Below are 19261 nucleotides of genomic sequence, written 5' to 3'. Positions count from 1 at the left end.
CCAGACGCTGTGGGATGTGGCTTGTAGCATTGTACCTGTTCGTAAAGCCAAAAAAGGTGTGACTGACGTCCTCTTCTTTACCTCAACCGCACACTTGGGATGCGACTAGACAAGTACATTGCAAATGCTTCCGGTAACAGACGTGCTTGAATGTGAGACGCCTTAACGTATTCGTCAGTCTTTTGCAGCATCGACTTTGCTCTTGTCTAAAGTTAGGAATTTTACAGGTTCACTTTGGCATAATCTGTGCCCTGTGTGTGTCACTTCTCTCTAATTGTTGATTTACTAACTTTTAAAAGATCTGCACCTGGTAATTTCATGTTTCTCCTCGCCCCGCCGTTGACGGCTGCGTTTGGTTAGCACTTCTGCTGTTTCATTCACATGTGTACCCAGCATATGGTAACTTCCTCGTTGCTGTCTGTGATCTGTAGCACTAGCTTCATGACGTCATACGCTGTTGGATGAATCTAACTTCCGTTGTATAGATTTCTTAATAGTTCCACCGCTGATCTGGAATCAGAAGGGAGAACGAACTCGGAACCCATGTGATTCTGGGCACATTGAAGGGCTCGAAGAATAGCCAAAGTCTCGGCTGTCATAATGTTGAGCTGCTTAGGGAGCTTGGATTTCATTCCAGCGTGACAGCTGCCATCCCAGTTAGCACAAGCAGAAGCGCAGGTTCATATTGAAATGTACAGGTTTTCCGAACGCGTCGCAATTTTAAAAGACGTCTGACGTCAGTATTTGGAGTGATTCCAAAAAGATCTTTGGTGATGGTGGACCTGGTGTTTACAACCGTTTCGAAAGGTGTACTGCAACCACTGGAGTTTGATCTGATGAAGGAGACAAAACAACAGTGGTCTTACCCCCTGGTTGCCCGCAACGAAACTAAGTTTATTGTGCGATGTCTCTCCGTCATTTTAATAAAGCCAACCAGCATCCTGAAAGTGTAGCAGTGGGCTCTTTACTACAAACATTGCAGTTTACTTCGACTGGGAATAATGTTGTTTCCTGTTTCCATTGTTTTACGGCATCGCTTATGAACTTATCAGATGCATTGTGCATTACTGGCAGGGGAATCGCGAAATTCTCGTGGACGAATCTTGTATGTACTTTATTTTCTACTCATGTGAGTGAATGTATAAAAGGACAGGTGGGATTATTAACTATTCTGAAACTACGGTAAGCGATGACCTACCAATTCTTAAAATGACGTAGAGGAATAGCCGTTATTCGTCTAAAAGTGTGCCAGGTAGGAGGACATTACATAAATATTAAGGCCATTCGTCGTCGATATTACATCGATGAGCGTTCCTCAGGAAAAGTGATGAATTGTGTGTCAGCGCAAGTGCTTCTGTCTGCGATGAATAATTTGATCCGATGGCCAACGGAAGATTGCTATTAACTGCTCACAGCTGTTTCCTAATTAGCTGAGAAACCAATGGCTGCTTGTAACTGCATGACAAGGAAGACCTTGTAACCTCCCCACGGAAAATTTAAAAGACTATATTTATTAGTAATGGAGCCACAGCTAAGTGTGAACTCCCACAGAAATTTTAAAAACAATATTTATTAGAAATGGTGCCATAGCTAAGTATAAACTCCCCACAAGAATATTAATGGCAAAGACAATTAAATGAAAGCTCGCTATCTGACTCAAGTACAAGTTCCCATTAAATAATGAACGCTAATCCCATGATAATGAAACTGTAATGATAATCTAAACTCAATTCAACCGAAAAGTCGGTGTTTGCCCTGTGCGAAACGAGAATAAATTTCTTACCTTAGTGAAACTGCATGTCAAAATTCTGCTCTTATTGTTCTCTGGCACTTGCATGAAAAGCATTGGAAGTACCTTTTAAAAAAAATCTTTGTTAAAAGGAAATGGAAGGAAATTTGAATGATTGTCTCTAAAATTGGTTTTAAATAAAAATTATAATTGGGGGCGATTTTTGAAAGTTAAATTACAATGAGTGTTCGTTACATTATCTGATGAGCGCAAAGCTGCATGATTATTTATTTAAATAAAATTATACCTCATCCTGAATCTCGACCATTGCTGTGCCGACGCCCGCCGACTGCTCTGGGTTACCACTACTCACATACTCCTAGCACTACTGAGGACTGACTACTGCAGACTGACTGACTGCTCGCTACTGCGAGTCGAGCGCAACTGCTCTGGTCAGAGATTCTACAATGTCTCAGCATCGCTGCCGCACAACATACGTGTTTCATAACCCTCCACTGGGGGGGCAAAAATTTGGCAGCGATGGTGAGTCATTTGGACTTGCCATCGTAACAAATTTTTCCTTTAATTAACAAAATATTTAGATGTATCACATGAATTAAATGTTGTGCGCATGCACCGATTACAAAACATTACAGACAAGACAAAATATAAGTACAAAACAAATCAGGAAAGATGTATATACAAATTATTTGACAGATAACAAAGTGTACACACACTAAAAAATTCTTTAGCAGTTTCATAACAGGCAAAAAAAAAAAAATCATGTTGACAAGTGTCATGAGTGCACATGCACTGCAGTGGAGAACATATCGGTAAAAGACGAAATGTATATACAAGAGTAACAAATGACATAAATCATAAAAGGTATACAGAATGAACACAAATCATATCGAAAATTGAGAAGAGTGCACAGGCACTGTAGTTCAGTTGAAAACATATTCACATAAGTGCACATGCACTGAAAACTTTTGAACATTTTTATAACAAATAAACGCAAGAGTAGAAAAAATCATCAAATCACAAAAAGTATATACAATATAGATGACAAGAGTGCACACATACTGCACTTCAAAACAAATCGAAAATGTCTTTAGTATTTTGACAACAAATGGCAAAAATCATGTCGACAAGTGACACAAGTGTACTCGCACTAGAGTTCAACAAATCGAGAAAAAATGTATATGCCATGAACATAAATGGTGTTAGTAAAAAAATGATTTTCACTATTAGGATAGGAAAGGAAGGATTGCATCATGGTTGTAGCACTTTAGTTTGCACATAGCTGCACTGAAAGTCCATATCTTTCCACAGAATCACAACTAAGTGATACAATCTGCAGTTCCGTTCCCAGAAGTATTTATCAGCGTATCAAGACAGTGAAACGTCGTAGTAGTATTCCATACTATCATTTGGCAGTATACCAGGTACACCAAACAGTGGGACCATAATAACGTCTTCTTCGCTTACGGTGGTGGACAGCATGTCGTGTCAACACCACGCTCTTAAGAGGCGGCACACAGTGCTCCATAACAAAGTCTTGATTAGTGATTACATAAGTAGTTTCTTCGCCTACAGTGGTGGACAGCATGTCGTGTCAACACCACGCTTTTAAGAGGCGGCACACAGTGCTCCATAACAAAGTCTTGATTAGTGATTACATAAGTAGTTTCTTCGCCTACAGTGGTGGACAGCATGTCGTGTCAACACCACGCTTTTAAGAGGCGGCACACCAACGTAGAATTAGTGCAAAAACCAAATATAGTGCTCCATGATAATGAGGATGGACAAGACAAATGGATGTTACAATAATTTCAGGTAGTTAGGTCAGAAGGTGAAGTACATTAACTAACACACAAGTCTTGATTAGTGATTACATAAGTAGTTTGCGGTATCCATACTCTAGTCATTGAACATTTCTGTACCATGAATGTAGTATTACAGAAAAATGTTCATTAATTAATTTAAAGACAAGAGTGGTAATCAATCGCCATCAAGTATTGAGTATTACAAAACATTTTTCCTCACTCAAATGACATATTTACAAGTAACTATTAACACTCAGTGGCCTAGCAACTTTCGATTAGTACAAAATATTTATCATCATTCAGTATTAATATGGGAAGTCATCATTGAAAACACTAACAAAACGTTAAGTTACATTAATTATTGGCACTCAGTGGCCAGCAAGTATTGAATAGTATAAAACATTATTCATCATTCAGTATTCTTCATATCATTAAGAAATCATTATTAAAAATCAGTTAATTACAGTCATAGCCTTAGTAATCATGGGCATAATAAGTAATTACATTAATTATGGGCACTCAGTGGCCAGCAAGTATTGAATAGTATAAAACATTAGTAGCATTAATAAGCATGGGCATAATAAGTACTCTCATTACAATAGATAGTGGCAATTATGTTTAGGTATCATTAAGAAGTCATTATTCAAGTGACATACTATTCAGAGCTGATCAGTGTTATTCAGAATTATCATAAACTAGTGACATTATCTGGGACTGTTAATACATTTTGTTTTTTCTGCTAGCAATGCATTGCTTTGGGTAATTATAAGGGAAAGCAAGAAAAAAAAGAGAAAAAATTGCTTCTAGGTTGTTCCTATAAATGAAAAATGTGTAACGTCATTCGTCATGAGTCAGCTGTAGCAAGGTTGTGACACAAGGTATTATATGTGATCACGTTTGTAAATTATATACAAATGGGTAAAAAAAATAAATTGCAAGTACTAGAACAGGTATAATAAGTAACAAGTTTAGTAAGTATCATGAAAAGCTTCTCCTGGAAAAAATACAAAATGGATTATTGAGCTGAAAGAAGAAACGCAGACTATGCTGAAAAGTAGTGAACTTCGAATTAACAGGTAGTGAAATGTGTATAAAAAATATGTGTTCCATAGCTGTCCTTTCCAAAACCTTCAGTCATCCTACTACGCAATATAACACCTGCTGTCAAAGTAAACTGCAACAAATACTTAAATAACTACATAGCATAAATACATAACTTCAACATTATCCTCATCTGTAAAGAAAAAACTTCATTATTCATATCATCATAACTTCATCATTATCATCACCTGTAAACAAAAACTTCATTATTCATAGTACCATATTCTTCATCATTATTCATTATCAGCATTCATTATCATCTGCAAAAATCATTTCATTATTCATCACACAACTATTCCTAATCCCTAGCATATTTCATCACTTAAAACTAAAATGTGTAGTTCTGTCTGACAGCTTGCATCAATCGCTTTGTATTCTGAAAGAAAAAATTAGTTAAGACTGCTATTCTGCGATGTGTATAATATATTCTGGTTAATGCTTGTTAATTCTGATCCATTTACTCGTCCTCATTAGCTTATTGCATCTTCTTTCGTTTATTCCATAGGTGAAATTCCCACTTCTGTTTAATTCATTTCCTGTACGCATCATTTATTTCTGAAATTGATGAACAAAGATTAATGTCTTGCATTTAAATCATATACCCATTAAATAGTGACTGGTTAATGGTGACTCAATTAAGCATACAACATAACATGACAGAAAACGTAATATCTCAAAAGCATAGACAGTGTTCAAAGGCAAAAAATGTACAGAGAATATCACAATGCAGCAGTAAAAAAAAAGAAAATGTAAAACAGTCACGATGTTGAGATATCATAGGGCAAAAAGTCAAAGTCAAATGGTGTGTGTTATACCTTAACTAGTTCACAGTGCATACAAACAAAACATGAAAACAATCGTACATACATAAGAAAGACAAAATGTGACATTCGTTGTGTTCAGCTTATATGTAGTGTAGTTAATAGATGCGATAATTAAAGACTTCAATGGAGAGAGAATTTGATAAAATTAATGCGTCATTATAGAGAATTGCATAATTATTCATAAAATGCGTAAGTTCATCTGAAAAAATGCACGGTCTAGTGTGTAACGACAAGAAGAGCGACCTGCTAACCTTACCTTGCCGGGCACTTGCCAAGAAAAAAAAATACGATAATCATCAATAGGTAGTCACATAAATGTAATTGCATAAGTGGTCACAAAATGTGTAAGTTCATCTGGAAAATATGCACGGTCTGATGTGTAACGACAAGAAAAGCGACCTGCTAACCTTACCTTGCCGGGCACTTGCCAAGAAAAAATACGATAATCATCAGTAATTAGTAATGTCAATATAATTGCATAAGTGGTCATAAAATGTGTAAGTTCATCTGAAAAAATGTGCACGGTCTGATGTATAACGACAAGAAAAGCGACCTGCTAACCTTACCTTGCCGGGCACTTGCCAAGAAAAAATACGATAATCATCAGTAATTAGTCATGTGAATATAATTGCATAAGTGGTCATAAAATGTGTAAACGGCCTCATAGCATGTTACATCGTAGAGTGGTTTCATTCGATAAAGGGTTTAATGTTTGACACATGATGGTTGCCTTTCGATTTTCTGGTTCTCAGAGTTTCGACGTGTACAACATTGGGGTGAGGAATGCTGCGAATCCGATATGGACCTGCATATAGAAGTTCAAATTTACTGCACTTACCTTTTAATTTGCTGGATAAATAATGTGTACGTACTAATATCTTCTGTCCAACGTGAAAGTCTCGGCGTCTACAAACCTGTTTTTGCTGTCTTCTCCGGCGCTCTGCGGCACGTTTGATGTTGTTCAGCGCAATGTCAATTATTTCATGGTGTCGTAATCGACGAGATGTAGGAAATGTTACTAATTCTTTAATTTTGTTTGGTGGTTCAACGTTTTTCAGTATAACAGACGGAGATAGCATAGTGGATTCATTTGGAATGGAATTAATTACATCTTGGAATGAGTGTATGTGTGTGTCCCAATTAACATGTCTTTTGTGGCAGTATATTCTACACAGTTTACCAATCTCTTTCATTAGTCGTTCACAAGGGTTCGAAGAGGCGTGGTACTTGGATATATAAATCGGAGAAATGTTTCTAGCTCGTAACATGCGTGTCCATATGACAGAACGAAATTGTGATCCATTGTCAGAAATTACTTTCATCACATGCCCTACATGAAATAAGAAATGCTTTACAAATGCTTTCGAAACAGTTTTAGCAGTAGCTTTGCGTAACGGAGTGAAGGTAACAAATTTTGAAGTGAGTTCAACAGCGACAAAGATGTAGCAAAAACCTCTATTAGTTCTCGGAATTGGACCAAAAATGTCTACTGCGGCCATATGTCTTAATTTAACAGGTATAATGGGATATAATGGAGGAATGTGTGAAGTTGTGTCTGACTTAGCTTTCTGGCAAATTTTACATGACGCTAAAACTCGTCGTATACGTTTTTCCATGTTTGAAAAATAACAGTTCTGTCTCAATATAAGAAAACATTTTCTTGCTCCGTAATGTGCGTAGCTTAAATGAGTGTACCAAATTAATTTGTTAATCAGTTCGTCAGGAATGCATAATAACCAATTGTTACTGTCTGGATGAGAGCGGCGAAACAGAATGTCATTGCGTACAGTGTAGTGGTTTCTAATCGTAACATTATTCTTATCTTGCCAAAGGTGTTTAATTTCTTTCCACACATTGTCTTTGCTTTGCTCTCGTGCTATGTCCTGTAATGACGACGAAATAAAATTTTCAAATGCAACTTGCTGAATGTACATGATACTGAAATTTGCTTTGCAGAAGTTGGTTGCTACGTCTTGCTGATTGTTGCTGAGAGAACGAGAAAGTGCGTCTGCTATAACATTTTGTGTGCCGGGAATGTGAACAATCGTAAAATTAAATTCCTGTAAATACAGTTTCCATCTGCTTAATCTGTCGTGAGTAAATTTAGCTGAAAGTAAAAATTGTATAGCTCTGTGATCTGTGTACACGGTGGTATGTCTGCCATAAAGAAAGTGCCGAAATCTCGTAAAAGCCCATACAACACATAATGTTTCCAGTTCAGTAACGGAATAATTTCGTTCAGCAGGTGACAAAATGCGGCTTGCAAATGCGATGTTTTTAATTACTATTGAGCCATCTTCTTCAATTTCCTGAAAAATGTGTACGCCTAAAGCTGTGTTGGAACTGTCGGTGGCAATAGAAAAATTTCTGCTAAGATCTGTGTGCGATAAAAGTGGTGTATTCAACAAAGCATGTTTCAAATAACATTCTCGTGAACAAAATTCTGCGTGTCAATAAGTATTGCTTACGTTACTGGAATAGGCTACCTGTACTGTGTCTGGTCAAATTCTGTCGTACGTACTGTTATTTACGGGACGATGCTGTGGCATATCGACTATTTGAACTGCTTTGTTATTTCTTACTGACGTGTTACGTTATAGATGACACCTATTGTCTGTTTCATTCATGATTATATGTTGTTGCTGACATTCTTGCTGCTGAAAAGATCGACTGTTATTAAATGTACGCTGAAAAATTGTGCTCATTAATTTTACGTCTATCGTGATAGTCATTTCTATACGGCGCATTGCGATACGAGTCGAAATAGTGTGTTTTCTGTACGTAGTTATTTCTTTGCTGCTGTGTGTTACTATTTATTGTAGCTGGGACTATACGTGCACGCGGCGAAACATTAAAGCTAGGTTGACCTTGTGGATTCCATTGTTGGTTAGGTATGCTAAGCTGCTGACTTTCATGCTGTTGTGGTGAAAAACGTCTATTGTTACCAAAAAAATGCGTTTGCTGTTAATTTTACACATACTGATGATTACGATTTTTATCTGTTATCAAAATTCTCGTGGTTCTCATTTTTGGAGTGCCTAATGAAAATTGTCACATTCGGTAAAATTTTGTCTTATCGGGTTCTCATTGCTCATTTTTCTTAATCCTAGGAAGAGCAATAGTTAAAGAGCTGTTTTGATAGATATAAAGGATAGTAGAAGAGAAGGCAGCAGTGCAGAAAACTAAAGATGAAACAGCACTACTACAGCTCGGGGCCCTATGCTCGCTACGGCACATATTCATTAAAGCGTAATGAATCCCCTGAGGTCTATTACGCGCTGCAAATAAATTTCAGCTTTTGTGTTACAGGCAATGTCGGTAAAAATTCAGAAATAAATTGCTGTATCCATGCTAATTGTCGTTTCTGTATTACACTCAATGCTGATGAAAATACAAAAATAAATTGTCGTATCCAGTTCAAAGCCAGCTTCTGCATTACAGGCAATAGCGGTGAAAATACAAACATAAATTGTCTCATACAGTGCAAATCGTGTATCTGTGCTCTGTCATTATTAAATTCCTTAGATTTTCTTACAAATAAAAATTGCTCGTGATGTACGTTCTTGTCACTGAATTTAAGAAAACGTTCAGGTTTGTGTGAGAATCTGTTTGTCTGTGTCATTTCGGATTTCAAATTGCGTATCTTTTCAGGTTTTAAGTCGCGTAGCTTTTCGGATTTTAAGTCGCGTAGTCTCTGTAAATTGCTCACATTATACGCGCTGCGTGACTCTGACAAATGCTCGCAATGTGGCGGATCCTGTAACGTATTGGTGACTGAAATAGTTGTTAATTCTGTTACTTTAATACTTTCGTCATTTTGGTTGTTATGTGGTTCACTTTTACTATCGACTTCCGTATTCAGAGTGTGTGAAACTTCCACTGACTCTAAATTAAACTCGTCGTGTATCTGTACTGCGTTTTTAGGGCATTGTTCAGTGACTGCATTAATTTCGTGTATCTGTGTTGCGTTTGCTGAACATTGTTCAGTGACTGCATTAATTTCGTCTTTATGTGATTCTGTTGTGCCTACACGTGTGCTACTTAATTCTTGTGCAACAGTGCCAACTTCTTTATTACTGTTATTAGCACAAGCCCTAGTATCCTCACGTAATTGTCTTGTACTATCATAAAATTGCGCGGCAATGGCTTCAATCTGTTCATCAATCTGTTCATTCCGTTCACTAAGTTGTTTTATTTTTTTATTAATGTTGTCTTGTTCTTCATTCGATTGTTTATAACTTTCGTTAATTAGTTTATGTTCTTTGAGATCGTTTTCCAGTTTTTCATTCATTAGTAGTAATACTGCCATAATTTGACCCAATTTAACATTCTCTACTCTATTATCTGTGCTGTTTGATTTCGTACCTGCAACTGTCGCGTTTTGTGCGACCATTTGGTCATTCTGTAATTTGCAAAAAGATTTGTCAGTCGAACGTACACTGTCAGTCACTATTTCGGAATTAAATAAATCCGGCGTACTTTCAGTACACTGATCATTTTCATTTGAAAAATTTGTCTGTACGTTATTTGAATTTTCCAAACCGGGTGTGTTAAGCTGGGCGCCGCTCATTACAACAGAGCTCCCCGCGTCATCAATTGTCGTCAAATTAACAGAGGAGACAATTGAGTTCTCTTGTTCATCATTAAGGTAAAAGTCATCATTAGTGGTTGGAAAGCATTGATTGTCGGTGCACGCAGGATTGTCATTATTACACTGCGTGTCCGAATTACTATCAGTCACGTTGTTTAAATCGGTAATTTCATTCAAAATACCTCGCGATACACTATTCACAGTCTTTCGCGGCATTTTCACAATAGACACAAATATTCACAAAAGAAATAATCACAATGCAAAAACAACACACAAATTCAACAGAGCAACGAATTGCCGTTGACCTGTAGAAAGAAAGTCACAATATTAGTAAAAGCGTTGCGCAAATTATAATTATATTTAAGCAATAAGAGCAGATATCTGACTGTTTTTCAAAAGATTCTCACGAAATACGATCCTGGACTGGGTGTCGCCAAGTGTAACCTCCCCACGGAAAATTTAAAAGACTATATTTATTAGTAATGGAGCCACAGCTAAGTGTGAACTCCCACAGAAATTTTAAAAACAATATTTATTAGAAATGGTGCCATAGCTAAGTATAAACTCCCCACAAGAATATTAATGGCAAAGACAATTAAATGAAAGCTCGCTATCTGACTCAAGTACAAGTTCCCATTAAATAATGAACGCTAATCCCATGATAATGAAACTGTAATGATAATCTAAACTCAATTCAACCGAAAAGTCGGTGTTTGCCCTGTGCGAAACGAGAATAAATTTCTTACCTTAGTGAAACTGCATGTCAAAATTCTGCTCTTATTGTTCTCTGGCACTTGCATGAAAAGCATTGGAAGTACCTTTTAAAAAAAATCTTTGTTAAAAGGAAATGGAAGGAAATTTGAATGATTGTCTCTAAAATTGGTTTTAAATAAAAATTATAATTGGGGGCGATTTTTGAAAGTTAAATTACAATGAGTGTTCGTTACATTATCTGATGAGCGCAAAGCTGCATGATTATTTATTTAAATAAAATTATACCTCATCCTGAATCTCGACCATTGCTGTGCCGACGCCCGCCGACTGCTCTGGGTTACCACTACTCACATACTCCTAGCACTACTGAGGACTGACTACTGCAGACTGACTGACTGCTCGCTACTGCGAGTCGAGCGCAACTGCTCTGGTCAGAGATTCTACAATGTCTCAGCATCGCTGCCGCACAACATACGTGTTTCAACCTTCATCGCTTCCTGAACACACTTCAAGAACATGTGAATAGTGTGTAATATATGCACAGGATGAAAGCTAATGCGAAATTACTCCACACCCCTTACAGATATCACCAAAGAACATAACTCACTACGTAGGTTCCGGCTGCGGTGAACATGCAATAACCCACAATATGCACTATTTTTAACAATTAATAGCAGTGCAGGAGACTGAATTACGTATGTTGTCAGTACGTTTCAAACACAGCTCTATAGTACCGATGTTTTTTTGCGCCCGTTTAATTATCGCTGGCTCACGGCCAAAGCTATTTCGTGTGAAATTTAGTGTAAGTTGTTACACGAATCAGGTGAATGTATTGGACTTATCATCAGAGAGTAGAAAACCAAGTTTAGGATGGCCTTTAATCAAGAGTCTGAACTGTATCGTTAATAGTAGTGTTGTTGACTACCTATGTGCGTCATAAAGAGTTTCATAGCTACAAATATAGTGCCTCAATGAGACGTACACTGAATTACACGGTCATTCGCTGCAAGTTAACGCGATGGCAAAGTAACGCGACAATGGGCTTGCAAGCCCCTGGAGAACTGTTTTCAAATCAGCGTCAGGCATCCAAATTGACGATCTAGATAAATTCACTGTGGTTATGTATGAAACGGTCAGGACTGATTTTTCCATGAGCGAGCTTCTGCGCCCTGTCAAACGACCGCGCCCTCAAGTAGACGTTAGACATAATTCTTCTTTTCATATTTATTTATTTATTTATTTATGTACTTATTTGACTAAGTGAAATAGAGAAAGAATCAAATCGCCAACTTCCAGTTGCCAGTTGAACCCATATTGGCTAACTCCGAGTACAATAATGCATCGTGAAAGTATCCTTGTACAAGTTAGAGGAATGTCATCAACATACGTAATGGTAGGTGAAAGCATCGTGGTGCTGTTGATCTCACTCATCAGCATGTACCATTGTTGGATAATGGCCTCGTCTAGGCCTTTCAATGTAATACACTCTTCATCTATGCAGCTCTCCAGTTTGTTCGTAGTGTTTCAGATTCCGTCAGATCATCGTTTCTGTCTTTTTTTACTTGTCTCCTCGAATCCAATAAAAAGTTCCCTTGGTCCTAATAAAATCTATTCATCTGTACCGGCCTCCATTTCATTTTTATTACGTTGATTATTATGTCTTCCACTCCCGCCCGTGACTGAGCCATTTGTTTGTTTTCCCGTCTCTCTTGTTAATTCCCAAAATGCTTCTCTCCACCACTCACTGAAAAAGTATCCGTTTTCTAAATATTTCATGCATTTAAGTTCCATGTATCACAACGACTGTTGTAAACTTGCCTATTATAAACATTTGAAGCTCATTTTCGAAAACCGTACTTAATTTACAAGAAACAGTCGAGGCTATTCATCCAGTTAATATGTTCAACTGCTCTCATAACTTTATTTCATGAAATGGCTCTGTGATTTCACAGTTAAGCTTAACAACTTTGTTTCCGATGTATTAGTTATACGTTATTTTAAGTCTTATTATGATCGATTTTCGGGCATTATTTCTAAATTACTCTACTAAGTTTTCCCTTCCATTGATGAATTTTAACTGTATCAGAGGCAAATAGCAACTTTTCATCTGCAAAATCATGCTGTCTCAGATACGTCTCATTACCTCACATACCGTACCACGTTCGCTTTACCATTTTCTAGGTTGAATGCTTCCTCTTGCACAACTGACAATATTTTTAGTGATGCGGAATCTCCTTGCCTGACCTCTCCATTCTGAATCGTCACTAACCTGATGAAATCTAATGGAAGCTGTATCAGTAACACACCGTATATATTCTTCAGTATACCGACATACTTACAGTCGATGGTTGTGTTTCTCACGGTCTTTAGTACAGATTTTGTTGAAAAGTTAAAAGATGTCCCGAAGTCTATGAACCCCAGAGAAAATGTTAATTCACTCTCATTTATCAGTTACATGATGTTCATGCTTCGAAAGCGTCCCTGCGCTAAACCAGTTTCGAACGTCAGCTTATTCCTCTGACTAATTAAAACAGAACCTTTGCCGGCCGAAGTGGCCGTGCGGTTAAAGGCGCTGCAGTCTGGAACCGCGAGACCGCTACGGTCGGAGGTTCGAATACTGCCTCGGGCATGGATGTTTGTGATGTCCTTAGGTTAGTTAGGTTTAACTAGTTCTATGTTCTAGGGGACTAATGACCTCAGCAGTTGAGTCCCATAGTGCTCAGAGCCATTTTTTTGAACAGAACCTTTTTCTGTGTTGTTGCTCGTAATTTTAATGAATATCTTATACATTATGCGTAAGTTTTGTACATCCACATCTACATGACTACTCTGCAGTTCACATTTAAGTGCTTGGCAGAGGGTTCATCGAACCACAATCATACTATCTCTCTACCATTCCCCTCCCGAGAAGCGCGCGGGAAAAACGAACACCTAAACCTTTCTGTTCGAGCTCTGATGTCTCTTATTTTATTTTGATGATCATTCCTACCTATGTAGGTTGGGCTCAACAAAATATTTTCGCATTCGGAAGAGAAAATTCGTGACTGAAATTTCGTAAATAGATCTCGCCGCGACGAAAAACGTCTTTGCTTAAATCATATACATCCCAATTCGCGTATCATATCTGCCACACTCTCTCCCCTATTACGTGATAATACAAAACGGGCTGCCCTTTTTTGCACCCTTTCGATGTCCTCCGTCAATCCCACCTGGTAAGGATCCCACACCGCGCAGCAATATTCTAACAGAGGACGAACGAGTGTAGTGTAAGCTGTCTCTTTAGTGGACTTGTTGCGTCTTCTAAGTGTCCTGCCAATGAAACGCAACCTTTGGCTCGCCTTCCCCACAATATTATCTATGTGGTCTTTCCAACTGAAGTTGTTCATAATTTTAACACCCAGGTACTTAGTTGAATTGACAGCCTTGAGAATTGTACTATTTATCGAGTAATCGAATTCCAACGGATTTCTTTTGGAACTCATGTGAATCACCTCACACCTTTCGTTATTTAGCGTCAACTGCCACCTGCCACACCATACAGCAATCTTTTATAAATCGCTTTGCAACTGATACTGGTCTTCGGATGACCTTACTAGACGGTAAATTACAGCATCATCTGCGAACAACCTAAGAGAACTGCTCAGATTGTCACCCAGGTCATTTATATAGATCAGGAACAGCAGAGGTCCCAGGACGCTTCCCTGGGGAACACTTCAGTTTTACTCGATGATTTGCCGTCTATTACTACGAACTGCGACCTTCCTGACACAAAATCACGAATCCAGTCGCACAACTGAGACGATACCCCATAGGCCCGAAGCTTGATTAGAAGTCGCTTGTGAGGAACGGTGTCAAAAGCTTTCCGGAATTCTAGAAATACGGAATCAACTTGAGATCCCCTGTCGATAGCGGCCATTACTTCGTGCGAATAGAGAGCTAGCTGCGTTGCACAAGAACGACGTTTTCTGAAACCATGCTGATTACGTTTCAATAGATCGTTCCCTTCGAGGTGATTCATAATGTTTGAATACAGTATATGCTCCAAAACTCTACTGCAAACCGACGTCAATGATATAAGTCTGTAGTTAGATGGATTACTCCTACTACCGTTCTTAAACACTGGTGCGACCTGCGCAATTTTCCAATCTGTAGGTACAGATCTATCGGTGAGCGAGTGGTTGTATATGATTGCTAAGTAGGGAGCTATTGTATCAGCGTAATCTGAAAGGAACCTAATCGGTATACAATCTGGACTTGAAGACTTGCCCGTATCAAGCGATTTGAATTGCTTCGCAACCCCTAAGGTATCTACTTGTAAGAAACTCATGCTAGCAGCTGTTCGTGTTTCAAATTCTGGAATATACCATTCGTCTTCCCTGGTGAAGGAATTTCGGAAAACTGCGTTCAATAACTCCGCTTTAGCGGCACAGTCGTCGGTAACAGTACCATCGGCACTGCGCAGCGAGGGTATTGACTGCGTCTTGCCGCTTGTGTACTTTACATGCAACCAGAATTTCTTCGGATTTTCTACCAAATTTCGAGACAATGTTTCGTTGTGGAACCTATTAAAGGCATCTCGCATTGAAGTCCGTGCCAAATTTCGCGCGTCTGTAAATTTTAGCCAATCTTCGGGATTTCGAGTTCTTCTGAACTTCGCATGCTTTTTCCGTTGCCTCTGCAACAGCGTTCGGACCTGTTTTGTGTACCATGGGAGATCAGTTCCATCTCTTACCAATTTATGAGGTATGAATCTCTCAATTGCTGTTGCTACTATATCTTTGAATTTGAGCCACATCTCGTCTACATTTGCATAGTCAGTTCGGAAGGAATGGAGATTGTCTCTTAGGAAGGCTTCTAGTGACACTTCATCCGCTTTTTTAAATAAAATTATTTTGCGTTTGTATTTGGTGGATTTGGAAGAAACGGTATTGAGCCTTTTCCAAATTCTTTCTTGTGAATTAGAGTGATTACAATATTGATTTCCTTACTCTTTTGTGAACACTTCTAAAAAATCTGTTTTGCATCAACATCCAGTTTCAGTAATTTCTACTGGAACACCCTTATCACTTGTAGCCTTTCCTTACATCGCAACTCAAATGACTTTATACCTGCATTTGGTTTTACTTACGGAATGTTATTATTTTCATGATTAAAAACTTCATTTTCGAGACGTACTACCGTTTAAGAAGTCCCACAGTCTTTTTGTCTCTTTTTCTTTGTACATAACTACTATGATAACTAAGGCCCCTGCCTAAGGTAGGTCTCTGTTTTGTTTTTTCATACTCTTCCACTTTTAAATTGTTTCTTTTTCTAAGTTTTGATGGATCTTCTCATATCTGCTCAGCGAATCTTCCAAATACATCCTTTTTTATTCAGCGTATTCTCTCACGGCCGCATTATCGTATGCTTAAACTCGCCTGACCTTTAATATCTGTGTTACTCCCTTTGAGTTTATTTTATTTTATTTTCTTCATATTTGCCACAGTATTTTTATTGTTATGTAAGTGTCTTTGTCAATAAATCCCTCATTCCATTTGTAAGGGGGCAGATTAAATGAAGGTCAATTTCTCACCTTACATGAGAGTTTTTATACAGCATAATTGGAAGGTGAATATGACACCTAAATACTTCGGCGAAAATGAGCAGATTTGCCTGTAAGTATGTAATGCAAAGGAATGACACTCAATCGACGGTATTAACACACTGCTCCCATATACTGTATGTCAATGAGCAAGAGGTGAAACAAGCAGCTACAGGAAACGTTTTTTTTATGGAAGGAGGCACAAGCAGGTGCGAAAGGCACACCGAGGGCAGTACAACAGAAAGCTCTTAGGGGGCGTCCCATGGCGAGAGCCAACGAACTGGCCCCAGGTGACTCATGCAGGAGAGGAAGTAGCGGAGCACTGGAATGGGACAGAAAGAAGCATTAGAAAACTGTGTTTCGGAATTTCCAAATGGATACAAACAAACCAGTGACGCAGTTGATCATGTGAACAGGGTGTGGTACGCTCATGCTGTACGCATGTAACTTTTAGGCGTCTGGAGCGGGCACAAAATGTCCAATCGGTGGAAACGAACTAGAAAGGAGTAAAGTGAAGAAATTTCGATGCAGTTAAATGGTAGGGGTTTTGCGATTGGCACAGAGAGTTTCTACAAAATAAGAGGAACACTCCTATTGGTCGGAATAAGCTGTGATGTGGAGCACAAAAGGACCCAGGTGGGGCACAGTTTTGCTACGACAAAGACAACGAAAGTTTCGTAGACACTTTCCTCTAAACTGGTGTCAAGTGCAGAATAGAGCGCATAATGCTCTGTACGACGCAGAGGAGAAATTTGTGTGAATACTGCATTTAGTGCGGCTGACATTCAGCTTGATATTAGCTATAGCGTCGTTGAGCTCCAACTGTGGAGAAACGAACAAGCCACTTACTTAATTGTTCTTGCGAGAACTGAGAGGGCATTGTAATATGCATGCTGCTCCAGCCATGTGCGTGCTTATTGCCATATTACAAGACTAGGGATGAGTGCATGTTTTCTCACCTCACGAGAAACATAGGAGAGTTTCTGCTGATAAAATTAGCAAAGGTTTTGATTAGCTTTTATAGATATTTCAGAGTACGAGAGCAACCATGCAGACGACAGCTCATTGCAGCTACGGTAAATACCATGAGCAGAGGCATAACTCGTTGGTTTACCAGCTTGCAACCACTGTAAACTCGAGCAACCTTGAGTATTCTTTTGTTCAGCTTGTCACAAAACTAACCTTGCTCCATAGACCTGATTGTCATCCTAAATAGTACCGAACTTAGAACCAGAGTCGGATGATTTATAGTAATATTGGCCAACTTCATAGCGTAGTAGTAAAAATAATGTTGCAAAGAAACTTCTAGTTAAAATTTTATATTGTTGTGTTCAGAGTTATTTCACTTACTCAGGACGAGATGTGTTATCTTGACTACTGTCCTAACATTGTCGCGTTGCAAACTCTGTAAATTCGTGTATTTCTGTGAAAAAATGTCAGCATTAAAAACCAATTTATTTAAAGCTTAAACCTCTGTCGTAGAATAAGGGTCCACTCCTTACCCAGTAATTTATTCTATAGACGTTAACATACTCAAAGAGTGTTTATGCTGACATCTGACGAAAGAGAAAAGGAGTGAAGTGTCAGACAATCTATTCACATAATCTCTATTTTCTTAGATTACATGTGAGCAGTTTTTGGTTAGTTTAATTTCGTACACCATCTTACTCATAACTACTCTTAATCTTACATTTATGACTTCCTCTGTTGCTTTCAAGCTTTGGGTGTATTTTTATTCTACTTCTTACAGATATCATTCCTTTTGATTCTGTTAATGGTTCAGGACTGTCAAGTCCCATACAATTTCTTTACTGCGTGTCAAAATGAGATCAGTCTCGTGTTTCGTTCCATTTCATGGTTGCTACGTCCACTTCTTGTTTGTTTTCTTCTGTGAGACTGTATTGAGGACAAAAATTTAGCTCCTTTCAGCCAGTCTCCTTACTCATGAAGTTTCTCATTTCTGATAGAATTACTGAATTTTCTCACAGAAGAATCCGTTTACAGTTTTCTCGTTATAATTCCCATTTACCATCTCATAGTAGGATTTCCTGTCATGTAACTGTAGCTCTTTATGGACTCCTGTTTGCTTATCAGAATGCGACTACAACTGATCAATAGACTTGAATAATTTCCTTGGAAAAGCTTTTGTTTATCTTCAGAATAAGTCTTGTTATTGTCAGATACCTTTAGTACTGTAATATTCATAATATTCATTTCTTAAAATGTCTTATGTATGATCGAACTTACAACGAAATTTCTTGCCTTCAATGTTCTTCTGCAGTAAAACATAAGTTTCCGAGTTACTTAAAAAGTTTTCACTCACATGCAGATCTGCGAACATGTGTCCTGAACTAAAGCGGTGCAGCATAGTGAACAACAAGTATTAAGAATATAAAAATGTACAGCTTCTGCGTAAAAAGAATGTCAACAGTGAGGTAGGGAGGGAGAGAGAGAGAGAGAGAGAGGTGGGGGGAAAGGGGGGGGGGGGAGAGTTGTCTCTTGGCAGGTGACCGCACCCCTCAAGCAACGAACGGCATAGCCTTGAAAAAAACTGACCGCTGCCTTCACAGACTACATTAACATACGCCGGCAAAATGATGCACTGAGGTGTTGCTTTGTTCTCCACGAGTAAACTATCTCTCAAAGCATTCACAGCAGGTGACTGATATTGGGATTGACTGCACACTCGTCTGGTTTTTTTGGTCGCCGATGTGCAGCACCTCTATTAACAGACGGTATCTGGTAATTATTCACTGTTGCTACCAAGGCTACTCCGTGGCTATGTGTACCACGTCGGCCAAGGAAGGAAACCACGCCTCCTACTGAGAGAGCACCACCGCCCAACATCCGCACGATCTTCACTCATATAGCGCAAAATCAGACTCGCCGGAGCAG

This window comes from Schistocerca nitens, chromosome 7 (assembly GCF_023898315.1).
Source record: "Schistocerca nitens isolate TAMUIC-IGC-003100 chromosome 7, iqSchNite1.1, whole genome shotgun sequence".
NCBI lineage: Eukaryota > Metazoa > Arthropoda > Insecta > Orthoptera > Acrididae > Schistocerca > Schistocerca nitens.
The sequence above is the reverse complement of the archived record's forward strand: the minus strand, read 5'-3'. Positions refer to the sequence as shown.